The sequence below is a fragment of the Drosophila willistoni genome, assembly GCF_018902025.1.
Source record: "Drosophila willistoni isolate 14030-0811.24 chromosome XL unlocalized genomic scaffold, UCI_dwil_1.1 Seg142, whole genome shotgun sequence".
NCBI classification, from domain to species: domain Eukaryota; kingdom Metazoa; phylum Arthropoda; class Insecta; order Diptera; family Drosophilidae; genus Drosophila; species Drosophila willistoni.
This window is the reverse complement of record NW_025814053.1, coordinates 8,327,175-8,345,424: the sequence shown is the minus strand read 5'-3', so window position 1 is coordinate 8,345,424 and position 18,250 is coordinate 8,327,175. Positions and strand designations below refer to the sequence as shown.

The following is an 18,250-nucleotide window of genomic DNA, read 5'->3' as shown; positions in this document are numbered from 1 at the left end:
ACACACACACAGATATTGTATATGTATAAGTTGGCCCAGTCAGTGAGCCATTCGGGCGTTGTGTTTGTTATATTTAAAAACATAAAAAGTGAAAATTGCATTTGGCTTTTAATGCAGTAGAAAATTAAGTTGAAAATTGCAACGAGCTGCTATCTCATTCACTCCCTCTCTCTCTCTCCATAACTCCCTTTCCCTCTTCCACTCTGTTTCACGCTGTGCACGTGTGTGTGTGTGTGTGTCAGTGTGTTAGTATGTCATTTTTGGCAGCTTGTTTCAATGTCAAATCAAAAAAATTGCAAAAAAAAAAAAGGCAAATGGAAATGTTGACTTGAAAACTTTCATTAAAACCTTTTCATAGGGAATGAATGAAAAGTTAATGGAATTAGATCTTCCGTTTCTTTTATTCAGTGTCCTTGCATTGCTTCCTTTCTGTGTCGTTTGATAAGTTTACAGTGAAATTAGCCAACATTTTCCTATATTCGTAGAGACACACTCAAAAACGTAAAAATCCTTGAAAGAATCCTTTTCCTTCACAACTTACAGAAAGATCGGCAATCAGCATTCGTCCCCTATAGCGGTTAAATGGGCCTCTTTCCGCAGCGTTACCGACTATGATACGAATACTTATAAGACCGAGTGTATTTATTATCAATATTACGACTTAATATTAGTTATTCTCAATCGCTGGAATGATGATAAATAATTTTCACCGGCATATACCACAGGCAATAACTTATTCCCTTTCTCCCTTTCCCTTCCATCAGTTATGTATGTCATTTCAACAAAGTCATCAAGTTTGGGAAATTTTCATACTCTTATCGCATTTTTAGGCAGGAATTAGCAACTGTTTTCTAAGCTCTTATCGCTTAGTAGAACCCAAAAAAAAAATGAAGCAGACAGACCTTGTTAACACGTCTATTATTAGTTTTTGTTTTGTTTTTACGTAAGTAGAGATATCAGTTAGACAAGTTCAAAATAGTTGTAAACCTCTTTTGGAAACTCTAATCAAGTGTAAAATAATGTCAAATTGGAATTAAACTATTAGTAAATAGTTGCTAAATAATGTATCGATTATCGTTTAGCAGGAAAACTAATTACAAGCGGGAGGAATTAATTAATCATCAGAACAATTTTGTTGACATTCAAACACTTTATACAAATATTTGCTGCATTATCTTTTTCTGTTTTCTTTGATTATGTTACTCAAATGCTGCATTATCTTATCTTAAGGCCAATGTCTTGCACAAGTCTGCTCTTTATATATAATCGTTTAGCATATAAATTTCATCTCTGTTGACTTTGGTTTAGATAGTGTTGGGGGTTTTCTTTTTCGTTTCGTTGGTATCGTTCGTGTTGAATGGAATAAAAATTGAAAGTTTTTGCGTAACTTTTTCATAGTTATTAACACCAACAATTATCGAGAGCATCCCAAACATATTGCTGGCTGTTTTTTTGTGCCTTTTGTGTAAACTATTTCATAAATTCAATTCATCGACATCATCTAATCAATTTGTTATGCCGCCACAACCCTCTTTGCTATCATCAAATTGCAGCCGTTGATGTTCCCATCATATGGTTGGTTGCATTTTGGCCCTGCTGCAGTTTTAATTAAGTGTTTAATTAATAATGATGACCATTACCATGATGACGATGATGATGATGAAGCTGGCTCAATGTGCTTTTGAAAGGAACCAACCAATAAGGGCAGGCGGAGGTGGCAGCAGCAGCGGGAGGCAAGAAAGGAAGGAAGCGGGTGAACTATAAAGGGACTTTTAAATCAAATATTTACATCTTATACATATATGAGGGTTAATTACCTGATATGCACGACTGGATTCTATATGCAAACAAATTAAATTTCAAGTAGCATAATACAGATGAACCATTTAATTATTGACCTGGTGAAAGACGCGATAGGTCGTCAGAAATCGAGTTAAACATACACAAATAAGGCACACAAATGACCATTTAAGCAAGAAACAAGAATCAGCTTTCTATATCTTATAGTTCTTAGAAAACACGGAGCTGTTTGCATCTAGAAATTGACAATAAATCTTGCACACAATTAGCATCTTTTGGAAGAAGTTGAAAATAATTATTTTCTAATTTTTTTAAAATGAGATCAGGAAAAATCAGTTTGTTTGGTGAAATATCTACAAAACTAGAGGGTCGGGCAATCTAAAAAAAAAAAAGTGAGGTCAATCAGTTCAGCCCCCTCTTTGGTTGACATATATTTTTTTATAGAATATTTATGATATCAATGCTTTAGCTTTGTTAACGACAATCAATCATATTTAAATATATGCCTACGTACTATATAGACAGAAAAAAGAAAGGAAAAAAAGAGGAGGGGGGAGACCTAGAACCGAGGAAGAATTGGTGTAGGTCGATATCCAAGCCAGCGACCATTAGAATTTAAGTCAAGAAGCAAATCGAGGTGGAAATGTATTATAGGTGGGGGCGATAGAAAAATTTGCCTCGCTTTGCTTGACAGCATTTTAACATTAATTTAACGTTTTGTATATGCCACAAGGATGGCGGCCTCCTCTGCCTTTTTGCCACCCACATATACATATATATATATATATTCCTGTGGTAGCTACAAGATGTTTGTGTCCCTCTGTTATGAATAATTTGCATTTTGGTCATTCTTTTTTCAGCTGTGACTTTTCTTTGGACAGTTGTCTTGTTGATAAATCGCCAAGCGAGTGGTTGGCCAAGATGAGGATGGTGATGAGGATTGAGAGAGGGGGGAGTGAGGGATTGACCAGAGAGAAGTTTGACTTGTATCAAATGTGGTCATTTATCTGGCTAACTGTTCCAAATCCCCACGCCCACTCAGCGCCACTTACATATAATGTTCTTAACCGGTTCAGTGGTATTTCAGGTTGGCTTTTCCTTTCCTTTCTTAACTCTTAACTGTTTAACTGGTTCGACCCACACACACTGCTACACACACACATACATTTGAGACACTTTTGAGATACATTTCTTATGCTTTTTATATGTATAGGAAAATCTCTTCTAACTGTTGCCAACATCTATCTTATGGATGGATTTAAAAAACGGCCAACCAAATCGCTTATGCTGTTAGTGTTATTGTTGTTGTTGTCGTTCAGCCTGACAAGATACAATATCTGAAAAGATTTCCGTTTCTTCTCCCCCTTTTTACCACCCCTTTGCCCTTCGCCATTTATTCACAATTCCTTCCTTCTTCTTTTTCTCCTTTCGCCTTTTGAAGCAATGGGAAATACAACAGCAAATAAGGCATATCTATCAAAAAGGCAAGAAGAAAATAAATATATATAAAGAAAAAAAAAAAGGTTTTGGACAATTTATAACAATTCCTTTCACATTTACATAAGAAAACAGGAGCGTAGAAAAGGGGCTGACTTGGTATAAAAAACTGAAAGCGAATTGAACTTCTATACCAAAGATCGATTTCTAAGAAATGTGTTCATTAAGTTACAAAATTTTCCCTTTTTAAGTAAAGATCTTTAAAACAAAATTTGATTCTTTAATTTCGCTCCTGAAATTTGTTAGCCAAATGATGGGTCGTCGCCTTCGTAGGTTCCAACCATTTTGATGTGATCTCGGAGAGGAAACAAATGCCTAAATTTGCACTATTGAATCTACTTATGTATGTAACTTGCTTGGTTATAAACGATTTCCTAGGCAATAAATAAATAAATGTTTTCCGGGGGGAAACCAGGAGGACCAGGAGTGGGAGCTGGTCTTTAACAAACACAATAACAAATTATGGGTCCCAAGTCCGTCCCCAAAGATACTTATTTATATGTATGTATGTATGTAAGTGTGTGTGTGTGTATATATTGTTCGTTGCAAGAAGGCAAGTCGAATGTGAGTAGGGAATTATTATTGAAAATGTAAATGAAAATGCTCAACACGAGTTGAGGACACGAGGGGGATAAAGGTCCTAGGGCAAGGCCATTTTTTTCTGTCTCTTTCTGTGTGTGTGTGTGGGTGTGTGCGTGTGTGTATGACCCTCAATTTTGGGACTGGGCACTCAAGATAAACAGCCTTTGATTGCGTTTTCGCATGAGCTTTGCTCTTTGTTTCCTCTTGGCCCCATTGGATACAAATTTGATTCCTTCAAAATGCAAACAAAAAAACAACAACAAAAACACTCAAAATTGTAATTTCTTAGAAAAAAAAATTGTAAATAATTTTCGCCCTCTATAAGTTTTAAATGGATTGAACTGTAAGTAAATAATATTAGTTGCCAATTATATACACACTCTTTCATTCTTCTAAGTCTGCTAATTATAACAGATCTGTCGAGTAATGGGTGTAATTTATATATAAAGTTTGGTAACCAAAAAAAACTTGGAAGGTTTATATTTCCAAAAACCCATTTGATATTTAAAGTTGTTAAAAAAAAGCCTACTATATAAATATGTTCACTCACTGAGCAAATTTTAGTTTCTAAATCAAACATATTTCAATTTGTTTTCTTGGCCATTCTGTCTGAAGTTTTGTCACCTAATTAACACATTTGATTTTTCTCTTACTAAATAATAAATAAACATGCATTGTCTATATATACCTATGTATATATACACAAGAGTATCTAACCCTGACCTGAGTCAACCACCTGGAAAGAGGCCTAAAGATTAACGAAAACAACATATGGCAAAATGAAACTCATTTGATTCAAATTTTTGTAGTTTCTTTGCTTGGCTTAATTATCCATTTTTAACTTGGCCAAAGGCCATACACACATTTCCAAACCAAAACCGAGAAAAACCAAAAAACAAATTTCGAAAACCAAAAAAAATAAAAATGTATAACAAAAATTATAACAACAACAAAATTCATAATAATAATGTTAAAATTTTGTAAAATAAAATCAAATCATAAGCAAAAGTACCCGAAGCGAAGCGATAAGCTTCTCTATATACCCTACAAATAAGCCAATCGGGTATATGTGGATGAGTGCAAAAAAAAAGGAATGGCAAAGAGATATGTCCTTTATACAGTGAAGTTAGTTAGCTAATCAGAGAAAGAAGCGGAAATAATTTCAAATTCATTTGCTCATTTAATTTAAGGTACAAGCAAGTCGACTTAGTGACCAATAAGTGATTTGGTCAGCTTGTTTTGCTTATCTTTCGAATATCGGACAATGAAATTTCTTTGTCTTTAAGGGTAGGAATGGTAAACGGGTGGAGGAGGAGGTGGAGCCGCGGAATGGACGCGATTCGAGCCGACAATTACAGTTGCTTAACTTTTGACGGTTTCGTCTTCTTCTCACTAAACCATAAACTTTTACTTTTCATTGCAAAAATTGTCTAATATGTCAGGAAAGAGATAGAGAGTGAAAAAGAGAGAGAGATAGAGAAAGAGAGAGAGAGAGAGATCGAGATAAAACGAAGGAGAGGTAACGATTTAGATGTTGGCTGGAAGGAGTGGTAACAACAAAAACGTTTAATTTGCCACCAAAACCCAAACAAAACGCAACCAACCTCAAAACATTGTTGGCAGTTCGATACTTTTGGCTTGCAAACAAAAAAATGCAAAATGGGGGGGGGGGGGGGGGAAAGAAAAACGAAAACAAAACGCGAAGCCAAAGCCAAAAGGCAATCCTTAACCCCCCCAAAAACTCCACCGCCTTGATCCCAATCCTGGCACAGCTGTTGCAAGTCAAAAAATATTTATGAGTGAGCCGCCGCAAACCTGCACCGCCATTGTCTGCCCCTTCCCCCCCATCGGCTAACCGCCGTCCCTTTCGCTTCACCGCACAATGCACGTTTTTGAGGCCGTTCCAAGTATGGTTCACCATATCCCCTCTTTCTCTCTCATCCTTGTCGTTGCCCCTCGTCTTTTGTTGTCTTTTGGGCCTCCCGATGCTTGGCCGCTCCTTCTCCTGCCATAAAACCTCCAGCGAAATGTCAAATGTGACAAGCTCTTTATTTGCCAATTGCCATGCTGCAGTCTTATGATTAAGGTGTCTCCCTTCCCCCTGTTAGTCCTTTCCATTGCCACCATTTTATTCTTAGTTAGAAAACTAATCCAAGATTTGGTAATAACAAAATGTTTTATATCTATAATGAAAGAATCGTCAAAGCTGTTCGATTTAAGCGTAATGAAGACTTTCCAAAGGGTTTACGATGTCAATCAATGAATAAAATGATCATTTCGAAAAACTCATAAAGAAATCTCCCTTTGAATATTTCATAACATCGACAAGTAAACGACAATATATTTTAATTTTTTTTTCCCCCCCTCAGTCATAAATATAGAAAGATGTGTACTTTATCTTCATTATTTTTATAGATGAGGAATAGCTGGGAGTGGAAGGAGGAAGAGGATTAAATAAAATCGAAATATCATTGCATTTTTCGTAGAGTCATATGAATAGTACAATAAATCGATAGCTCAAAGAACAAATAAAAGTGAAGTTGTCGCAACTTCATTGGGAAATCTTCACAGAGATGTTGGTTAAACGGTCGGATGGATGGAGAGAGTAGTCAGAGGAGAGAAGAGGTGAGGAGAGGAGAGATTATTATTTTTTACTTTATATCACAACGCTTTCAAGATGGAAAAGACACTTCAAATAAAGATACACATTTTCCTTATACCCTTAGTGTAGTAAATTTAGAATTAAACCTAGACTTAAAGGTTTTGGCTTAAAGTATATTGAATGAAGCACCCAATATACCTATTCTATTAGGGTATATAGGAACGAGCGAAAAAGAAAAACCCAAACTTCGGTTGTGTTCAGTTTAGGCGGCTTCGCCATCGTCTGTCGTCGTTTTGCTTCATTGCACAAAAAAAAAAAGAAGGCCGTCGATGGTGCTGGGGTCTTTTGGGAACTCTGGTTCCATGTAATACCCACAAAAACCCCTCAACACAGCACACCGCACCTCTGCCACAAACCCCACACCTCCACCCCACTCCTCTTTCACAATTGGTTGCCTTCTTTCAGTTTTGCCGCTGACGTTGTCAATATAATCTGCTTCTTTTTCTTCTTCAATATTTTCCTTTTTCCTATTTTTTTGTCCATTTTTTTTTCTTCAATTTTTGTTTTTCTTTTCTTTTTTTTTTTTTTGTGTGGAAGCTGCACTTCAAAGAAGTGGAGGATACAGATAGAGGTAAATGGGTGGCAAATAGAAGGTTGGTTGCATTTTTCAGGCATTGACAAATTTTTTTCGAAGCCCAAAACAAAACAGACTCACTCCCACATCCACGCAGAGCAGCAGCAGCAGCGCGGTTCATGATGCCGATGACGGGGGCGAAAGTATGCGCAATAATCGAAAACTGTCGCCCAGCCCCTCACAACGATGGATCGGAACGTTGAATCAACTTAAGAGTGGAGGAGGAGGAGGAGCAAGTGGTGGAAGTGGAGACGGAGATAAAGTGGAGTGAAGTCGGGGAGGATGGATCGCTGCATTGGAGTTGTGTCGTAGTGGCATGAAATTGAAAGCAAAAACGAGCGAGAGAGAGAGACAGAAACAGAGAAAAGAAAAGAAAAAAAATTGAAATATTTTGAATATTTTCACGTGCATTTGCATAAAAACTGGCAAAGAGGAAAGGAATGGAAAAGAAGGAGAAGCAAGGGACGGGGGCAATGAGGTTAGGCATTGGGGCGTGGGCCCTGGAGCTGGGCTGCACTTGAAGCTGCAACAACGACAAAAAAGCTTTTTGGCAATTTGCCTTCCAAAATCGGTTCTTCCTTTTTATTTCCCCCCCTCCGCCACCATATATATACCCTGTATTTTCCTTGACTTCAAGTGAGGTGGTTGGCGGTGAAGCTGTGTGGGAGGGTGTTAAGGGAATGCAGTTGTTTATTTTAAGGCTAGAAATGTTTAAAACAAAAACCTGCGAAATTTTGTCAAGTTAGTTTTCAGAATTATTTGCGTTTAAAAACTTTTTGTTTCTAATAAATTATATTTTGTTTAACGTTTGTTAATAAATAAATAAATTTAAAGCCTTTGTAGAAAGACAATTCTTGATTTGTTCCCTCTCCTTCTAAACAGGAAAAGAAAATTTCCTACAGAACTCGAGTTCAGCTTTAGCGGATGGTTAACTCTCTGTCCCTCTCTCTCTCCCTCTCTCTCACTCTCTCCTGGCTGAAGTTGAGATCACAACTTAAGCGCCATCTCTTGGTTCTTTTTGGGACCTGTTATATTTAAGTGAGAGAAAAGAAGACAACGAGGAGGAGAACGAGAAGAACAAGGGAAAAGCAAAGTTACCTCTCTATGGCTTAAGGCAAAAAAGCAACGAACCAAGGAACGAAAAGAACATATAACGAGGAATAGAGAGAGGGAGAGACTGAGACCAAGACCAAGATCGGCCTAGTCCAGGGTATTACCGATATACAATCGTTTGGTTCGTCGATCTTTTAAGACCAAATTAATCAAATATTTCATAGGAGAAGTCTTTGCTTTGTAATAAACCATTTAAAAATCAGAGAGTGGGAGTCAGTCAGTTACAAAAGGCGTGACTAAAACATTTAACTAAATTGCGGAAGCAAAATTCAATGCAAAATCCTATAAATTAAAGAGAGAGAGAAAGATAGAGTGGTAGATGGAGAGCGAGAGAAAGAGAATGTTGACTTAGCCAATTGATTGACAATTTTTAGTTTGGTTAGCAAAGAATAGCCAAAGAGGGCATACAATAATGCCAACCCAAAATGCCCTCTCAAAAATACTTTTAACAGAGAAAATGTCTACTGGGCATAGTCTCTAAAATGTAGATCTAAAGATCCTCGTGGTGTTGTTCTTAATAAATTTAAAGCTTCATTAAAGTGCTTTATCTTCTATCTGTCTCCCGCTTTCTTGGCAGAGCATTTGATAGTCGTCATTTCTAATTTAATGGCGGGGAATGTCATTTTATATATGTATCTATGCAAAAGTAACCGGTTTTTACTTGTTTCTCTCTCCCTGTATGTGTATATAAGAGTTAAACAAATTCCTGATGCCGCCGCCGCCGTCAACGACGACGACGACGATGAGCGCGACGCATGTTTTGCCCAAAGACAACAAACAACCAGCAACCAGCAACTTCATCATCATCACCATTCCATCCTCATCATTCCCCATCACTCCCATCATCATCATCATCATCATCGTCATCTACGTTGTTGTTGTCGTCATCATCATCCTCTTCAGTCGCCTCTGCATCATCGTCAAAGTCGTCTGGCATTGTTGGCTGTTGCCGTGTGGGGCTGTTGTTCAGGTTGTTGTATGATGTTAATGAGGGGGCACTCATGAATTAATCTTACGTACTCCTTTTTCTTTATCTTCTCCACTTCTTGTACTGCTCTGCTCTGCTCTGGTAAAGAGCAGAGAGATACTTGCCATTATGTTTTCGGTTTCGGTTGCTTTCGGTTGTTGCTTGGTTGTGTTGTTTTTGTTGTGGTTGTTGTTTAGCTGGCGGGCCTACATGCTACAACAAGCTACACCAACCAAGTTTCGAATTTTCTTTGGCTAGAGAACATTGACAACATACAACAATAACAACAAAACAAAGATAAAGATGATGGCTGCTCAGCTAATTGGCATAATTTAATAATAAATGAACAGAAGCATACGCAAATGAATATACATATATACATATATACTTCGAACTGAAACTTTTATCAATTAATAATTTGATAAAAATGTATATATACATATTTGATATACAAATTAAAATTGAAAGTTCAATGTCCCTTTTCACAAAAACAATTGGCAAACAAGTCTGAACGCCGCACAATCATTGATAACTTTAAAAATAATAATATTCACGCAAATAAAATGTTTTCGATTCGGAATTTGTGTCTGCTATCTCTTTCTTTTTCAAATAAATTTTCCAATTTGATCAATTATTCAAATAAAACGTGATCTAAGTTGCCAAAACCGAAACTGATTTGATTTATTATATAAATTGAGATTTTCAACTTATTACTATTGTTTTAAAGGAGCTCGTGTGATCCTTATTTAATAGTTCCACACTATTAAAGTTGTTTTCAAAAGCTTAAGAACATTTGTAATTTAAAATTCTTAAAAGAGATGTTAGTTTGGTCACAAATCTAAAAAAAAACAACTTGTTTAGCTTTCCCAGTGAGCATCATAATCCTTTCTATTCTACAAAAAAATCAAACTATACAATTATCTTCAACATTAATTTTAATTTTTTTTAATGATATCATACAAATTATTATTCTTAGACGCGACTGAAACCGTAAAAATTCTTAAGAAGAGATCTTAGTATTCCCCAGACTTATTTATCTTTACAAATCTGTAAGAATCAGTTTACTTATTTTAGATATTGCCAAATCATTTTTACAACTTACTATTTCGATAAATTTTGGCAATATATTCCATGGTTCTTACAGATCTCATGATCAAGATCTAATATCAAGTATTAATGTCCCACATTTTGGCGGCAAAAATATACTATGTAACCTTTGTATTTTCTAGTTAAAAGCCACATTTATCTGTTTAGGCCCTAAAGTATGTGTGATATTCGAAGGGTCTCGACTTTAGTTGGATTTATCTTTGGGCTAGATGGGCCCCATCCGCAGTATTATCATCGCAATCATCTATGTACCGCACCTTTTCCAAGTGTTTTTCTTTTATTCAAATGCCAAAACCAAGAACAAACAATTGCACTGAGTCTCGCACTCAGCCAGCAAACACATGTGGCACCGAAAATTATTCACACCTTCAACCCCTCCCTACCTCTTCTTACCCACCTACACACACACACACACACACACACACCTATCCATTCTACCACGCCCACTCGAGACGCATAGGAGAGTTTTGCCGCCAACACCGCATTATTATTTTAATTACACAAGAAGAAATAATAATATGTGAAGCGGAGGTGGAGGTGGAGCGAGTGGAATTGTCGTCAGAGTGCACTCCGTGGGCAAAAAAAAACACACACACACACACACAAAAACGGGGACGAGGGGAAGGCAAGGCGACATAAATGGGATTCGCCCTTCTAGCGGGCTCCTTTTCGTCCTCCTCTCCTTGTCCTTGGTATTGCTTGCTGTGGCACACACGTGTTGCACAGCTGTGGCAACAACTTGAAACACACACACACACATACAAAAAGGGGCAACACAAGAGTTGGCAAAAGGCATAACTTTCTCAGTTCAGATTCGGTTCAAGTTGTTGGTGTTTTTTTTTTCTGTTTTTTACATGGTGACGACGACAACAAAAAAACAAAAATAAAAAGAAGGACAGGGTGAGTCACATATGCACACAAAAGTAACTGAGTAAGAAATATTAATAATGATTTATTATCAATAACGATCTAAAAGTAACTTCAAAAAGCGCCTTAAGCCTTCAAAATCCAAATAATGTTCTTTGTCTGCGATGGAACATGAGTTATAACCCGGTTAATTCCCATTAATTAGTAAGTCTTGGGAAATTTTTAATATCAATCGATGAAGTGTTCAGATCAGAAGTCTTTAATCATGCTGCTTTCTATAAATTCTTTTATCTTAAATTGCCGCATTGCAAATTGCAATTATGCGTATATAGTGCGTGTATATACATATACACATATATAGGCTTGATCCCCTCCTTTAGCATCACTTCACATCCTATCCACATCCATCTCCCCAGTTTAACCGACACTTCTCACATCATCATCATCATCATGGTATTCATCATCATCATTATCATCACGAAATGCTGTGCATTTTTTCATCGTCTTCTTTTCTCTTTGGGGGCCCGGTGTATGTATGTGTGTGTGTGTGTATTTTCCCCTCTTAAGAAGTGCACGCACAAAAAACCACAAGCCCAGAGTGCCGAGTGCCGAGGCCAGCAGCTAGCAGCAGCTAAATATAAAAATTATTTCAAGCCAAAAAGTAAGAAGGAAAGAAAAGAAATAAACCCAAGCAACTAGCACCAAGCGGCAGCAATGGGCACACACAATTGAACAGAAAATAACAAAAAAAAAAAAAGAAAAACCAGAGGAAAAACACTGATGAAAAACCAGAGAAAAAACAGAGCCACAAAAATGAACAAACAGAACCGAAAAGGTAATAGGCACGACGGCACATTTTACCCATAAATCAGCACTGGGAAACCGAAACTTTGCGAAACGTCAAAATGAGAATTTCAAAAGAAATTGGCAAAAATATGATAAAGAATCCGAGTCATTCTCTGATTAACTCGCAAACCAAGAACAAGAAACAAAATTCTCATTAGTTGTTTTTTTTCCGGAATATTTATAATACGAATAATTGAAATTTAGCTAAGGAAAAATTCAAAGAAAATTTTATGATGCATCTACACGAAATTTCTAAATTTCCTGCGGGAGAGTTCAAATTCTTTTCAAATTAAAAAATTAAATTTATATATGTTTGAGGTAATGCATTGATTAAAAACTGAAAGATTTGATATCAAATTAGCCCAATAAATTAGTTTGGAAATGAAAACAAAAGATTACAATCGAAAACGAAGAACAGACCTGATTGGCAATTCTAAAGGACTTAAAAATTTGATAAGTAATGTGCATAGGAACAAATTTAGTGATCGAATATGCCTGAAACGTTTTGCAGAATGACAACCGCAAAAATGAAATTCATTACTTTTCAAGATTAAGAGATAAGACGTTTTTTTTTTTATTTGGAATTTATCAAGATTGGGCAATCACTTCGAAAATACACTAGTTAGGGGGATCCCCCAGTCACCTTCTGGGATCCGTCCATGGTTTATTGGAAAGATCACGTAAAAGTTTGATAAACTGTATCCAAATTTAATAACTATAAAAATCACTTACAGGCATTTACAAAAGTATTCGCCTCTAGCGGTCCCCTATATTTTATGCTCGTTTTTGCTGAATATTCAATAATAAATCTTTAAAAGGGCTTTAATTATTAGATTAAACAATTTACATAATAGTATACTTAAGTCTCAGTCAAGTCTATAGACTCCAATTTCATTAAGATAACAACCTATAAATTTGTTAAATCATATTGCAGATTTGTTTAAATAATCACATGAAACGATAGATATATATGTATGTATCTAATGACCAATTTCAATTGCTGATATCGCACTTTCCAAATTACCAGAAAGAAAACCACAAAAGAGGCGAAAAGAAAAAAATTATAAACCAACGATTTAAATTACTCGCAAAATACGCGAAATTTAAATCAAAATGCAAATTTCATAATGCGGATATGACCCCCCTTAAAAACCAAAAAAAACACAACAACAAATTAAAAAACCAATAAATTCGTAAAAATCACGAACAAATGAAATGGGAGCCGAGCTCTTGTGTGTGTGTTTTTTTGTTGTTGTTGAAGAAGTCAATGCAAATAATGAAGGGGAACACACGAGCTAATTAAGGGCCTCTCATGGCATATAATAACCATTTCTCCTCAGTCTCTTCAGTCTTTAAGAAAAGGCAATTCACCAATTAAAAATACATTAGACAAAGAAAACGAGCAAAAAGAAAAAAAAGTTGACTACAAATTAATTAGTTTATTTTATTCGAATATAGATAGATATATGATTATGAATTTCATGAAATTACTTTCATCAATACGAAATAATGAAAAATCATTTATTATCGCAAAAAAAAAAAAAGAGGAAACATTATTGTCTCAATTTTTTTTTAAAATTAGTTTATATAGACTATTTGAACTGTAATTGATTTCTATAATTATAATCAAAGAAAAGAAATTAAATGTTTCTAAAATAAAATGCAATCTAATTTGTTGCAATCAGAGTTTGCAAAAACTCAATTTTTTAATAAACAAATTTCTGATTAATAAATGTATGTAGAAAGCCATCAATTCAAGACGAAAAATAAACGAAAACAACAAAAAAAGAAACCAAAACCAAAATCAAAAAACAAGAAAATGTGAATGAAATTAAATACACTTCAAGTGGAGAAGAGGAGAGAGAAATGAAGAGAAGCCGCAATAAATTTTTGCAATCATTTATCGTTGCTTAGTGACACTGATTAAACTTATTAATACCCCAAAATTTCTGGTGCTTGGGCGAGACAGAGTAACGAAGACAGAGAAAAGGAGACGCAGCAAGAAAGATTTTTTTTGTTTCTTTCTTTAAGATGCGGCGGATTGATTGAAAAGTAATTTTAATTAACAGAATTAATGCCGTTTATTATTAATGAAAATTAAACCATCGAATCCCAAAATGTAAGATGGATATATAGATGGGTGAGGATACCCTTTTTTTATCCAATCAGAACAAAACGAATCTAAATTTCTGTGTCAGGATTAAGAAATTGAAAAAGTCTCGAGAGCCACCGCGCTTGTAGCCTTTTTGATGTCCTTCGGGGAACTACTGCATCCTGTGTGAGTTGAGAGCTTTCCCATTCTTGCCTCCTGTCCACAACTTTTACAGATTGACTGTTAAGAAAAGTTCTATTCTTTGCTAACTTATCCTGCATTACACCTTTTCTGCCATTTCTATTCTAGATTTAGCCTGGTCTAGAACATTTAGTGGTTAACGGTAAGATCACATAGAATTGATGGATGCCTATTCAGATAGATGATCAATACTTTTATTATAATGTCCAGTTAAGACGCACTTTGACAAGGTATAGGCTTGCTATATTTGGTAAATTTTTGTCGCAAGATCACTTCAAGAGCCAGAGTTGGCTAGTTTTATTTTTCTACTGTGAAAAGTATTCAAGAAAAAACGTATTTTCTATCCCAAAACTAAGGGATTCAACCTAATTTGTTTATAATCTAATGTTTAAGAAAAACTGGAAAAATGAAACACGAAGTGCTGAAGATTCCCAGAATAATTGTCTCTGTGAAAGGGAATCTTTGACCAACTCTCACTTGCAGCATTTTTTTGCTGCTGCAGGTTGCTCTGCTCCACTGAAACACATTATAAAAATGCCAACTAATGGGGCGACAAGCATAAATCAAATGAAAATCGGTCAAACTGACCTCAGGTAGAGGCGAAAACAGAAAAAAAAAGTGTCGTTTCTTTTCAACCTTTCCACACTTCTCACCTCATTTTTTTTCTACCATTTTTGCACTGGCCGTAAACTTAGTTGACATAATGAGCTAAACTTAAAAAAACCAAAGACAAAGCGCTATGTGAGGAGAGGAAAAAAAAAAAACGAAAAACACCGTCAAAGAAAGACAAATACACTGATCAATATATGCAAAAGCAAAGAGCGAAAGGGTTTCGGTTTGGCTTAGTTTGGTTTTTATAATGCCTTAAGAAAAAAAAACCTATTAAAGATTAGCAAAAAGTTAGCATCCTCGTGTCAATTTCTTAAGAAAATAAAAAGATGGTGAGAACTTTTTGCTGATAATATCGATAACTATCAGAATCGATAGTTATCTGATAATATATATTTCGAATCCCACTAAACATTATGCCGTGGCAGACAGATATACATGAGGAGGAGATGGAAATGCCATTGTGATTTGGTTTCCAGGCGCCCGCATATGCTACAGTTTCTGCTAATTGAATTAGCACCCCGAAAAGAGAGTCCAAATTCCCAAAGTCCATTCCCCCCTTACCGCACAATTTCGACAGACAGAAAGAATAATACAAATTGGATTAATGCGAAAGGTATCGAACCCAGGCAAAGTTAAAAAAAAATAAATAAACGATGTCGGGGCACAACTTGGAATTAAACATGCCCAACTTGATTCCTAATTCCGATCAGCCATTTCTTGATTATGGAATTCTAATTTTCGAAAGGTACTACCACGAGGTAAAACATATACATAAATCGACCAAAATGGAGCAAAATTGACTGACTCCGATGATGAAAAATTTCTCATATTCCCTTTTCCTTCCTTCCTTTTTAAGTTCTCTATATGACTTTATATTGTACGATTTGTATGATCTAATATTTAAAAATGTTAATAATGTATTGTGTAAAAAATGTTTTCAAATCAAATGAATTTGGGCCACTAATCCGTTATCGATAAAAGAACAAAGATAGATGAAAAATATTTAGACATCGTATCAAAAGAGATTTGGTTTATGGTAAAGGGTAACATCTAGTGGTTGCACTTTTGGAAACCCTATGAATTTTGTTCATTTAAATTTTATTATTTAACAGATTTGCTTTTGGGTGTAATTTCAACATTTATTGCCATAATACAGTAATAATAATAATAATAATCGATTTCAAAACTTTGTTTATTGCTTTTTGTCTTTTTCAGTCGTTCACACATTTATTTTTTGTTATCAATATTTTGATTAGATTTTTGTTTTCAGTTTTGTTGTTCTCGCTCTTGAAACCCCTTTTTTATACATATGTATACCAAGTTTCTTATCTGCAGAGATAGAAAACTTAATTAATTAATTAATAAATGCTTCGAAAACTAATTTGCCTTTTTTTAGGCAATTTCCATTTACCTATTCCAAAAATTGTGGCAAGAGCTTCAATTTAGGTACGAGATCAATAAATTGAATAGTTAATCCAATATTGCATCATAATTGTGTTTCATTAGAACTGTCATAAAACCGATTACTTTATTAGCAACATGTAATAGCCAAATTTACGATCTTAACTATGCAAAATTTAAAATTTTACAGCTTGTAATTAATCGATTCATCTGACGATAGTTTCATTACACTATTAAGTATCCAATACTAAAGCCAAGTTTTTATGCCCTTCATTTGTGGTTTTTACAAGCCGAATAACTTTTGAATATAATCAATTTTGGGTAATAATAAATCTCGCAATCTCTTTCCTTCTCTCCCACCTTCTCTCTCTCTCCCTTCTTGAATTCTTATCGTACAACAGTTTTTGGCCTTGTCCAATGAATTGTCAATGAGTTTTAACAATTTCATTGGTTCGGCTAGATATTTTGATAAGAAAACGTTACTAGGTTGAAATAATTTCAATGGAAAAGCACTCAGACATATGTATTTTAAGAATAATTCAAATTATTGTGTTATAATTTATAATTTTGGGAAAAAAAACACGAGCTAAACAAATAAAACAAAATCTTCCTGATGATTTGCAACAAGATATTAAATTACTTTTTTGACTAAAACAATTATTAAAATGGCAAGTGACTATAACTGATTTCAATCAATGAAATTCAGTATTTTTTAGTTAGTCAGTTATTTGAAATTTAAAGTCAATCGTCCGATTTTATGGCCACCTATTAAATTAAACAAAAATATTTACAAGAAAAACAATTTTTAGAAAGGAAATACTACCCTGACATTTTTTAAAATTTCAATTTTTCTACAGTAATACTAAGCAAAAAACCAAAATTGTTCAAAAAAATATCAAACAAATTTGTATTTTTCAGTTTTCTTTTAAACCTTAATAAAAATCTCTAGCGCATAATCCAAATACTTTTGACCACTAGTGTGTGTTGAATATTCTTCCTTGGTTTTTTTTTTCCTTCTGTTTTGCTTTTTGCACTCACCTTATTTACGCTTTCCTTGTTGGTTATTTCCTAGCAATAACAACAACAATAATAATAGCAGCTGAGGCTGCGCGTCAGCGCCGCTGCTTGTGCGTGTGCGCAAAGGCGACGGCTGCTGCTGATGCTACCAGAAGCAAGAAGAAAACAAAAACAAATTTTTCGTTTGGTTTTCTTTCAGCTTCTTATTTCTCTTGTGTGTGTGTGTTTTTGTGTTGTGTGTGTGTGTGTGTGTGTGTGTGTGTGTGTGTAGTGTGTGGTATGTGTGTGGGTATTGAATCCGGTTTTGTATTTCTTTCCACTTGTTGGTACTAATAGAAAAAACTAAACTGATTTGATTCTTCTCTCTTTTTTTTAACAAATTCTTATTTTGCACAATTTTATTTTTGTTTGGAAAAAAAACCAAAAAAAAAACAACCGAAATTAAACCAACATAAACAAATAAGCAACAAATTTTCTTTTTCGTTGTGGAAACACGTGAAAAATGCCGACGCTGAAAAAACACACACAGATGACGCCGTTTGTCTCCTCTCACTCACACTTACGCGTATTTCACGATCCTTTTCTTTTTGATCTTTCTTTCACTTCTTCTTGCTTTAACAAAATTATTTATGAATTATTCTGATCAATGGTTTGTTTAGCAAAATTTGATATTGGAATTAAATATTTTTACGTAAAATCCGCGGCACACACGCAAGTTGAAACACGACGGAGACCACGCGCAGCTCAACCTTTTCAAACGAATGCCGGCAAAATACTAACGGTAAACAACAATTTTTTAACCTTTTCAACTTTTCAACGAAAAACAATAACAAATAGCCAAGTTCGAATCGAACATCCGCGCTGTTAACCATGCAACCGATGCGAACCTCTATTTCAGACCCGATTCCCTGT

At 35.0% G+C, this 18,250-nt stretch overlaps 1 protein-coding gene across 1 annotated transcript in view; it reads right to left on the bottom strand.

The window, feature by feature from the left end:
- The window catches only part of LOC111518889, a 75,180-nt gene extending 57,579 nt beyond the window's left edge, over window positions 1-17,601 (bottom strand). The window contains exon 1 of the mRNA XM_047011528.1: window positions 17,360-17,601. The gene's annotated coding sequence lies outside the window, so the exon portion shown is untranslated. The remainder of the gene's footprint in view (window positions 1-17,359) is intronic.
- Between the last annotated feature and the right edge of the window lie 649 nt (window positions 17,602-18,250).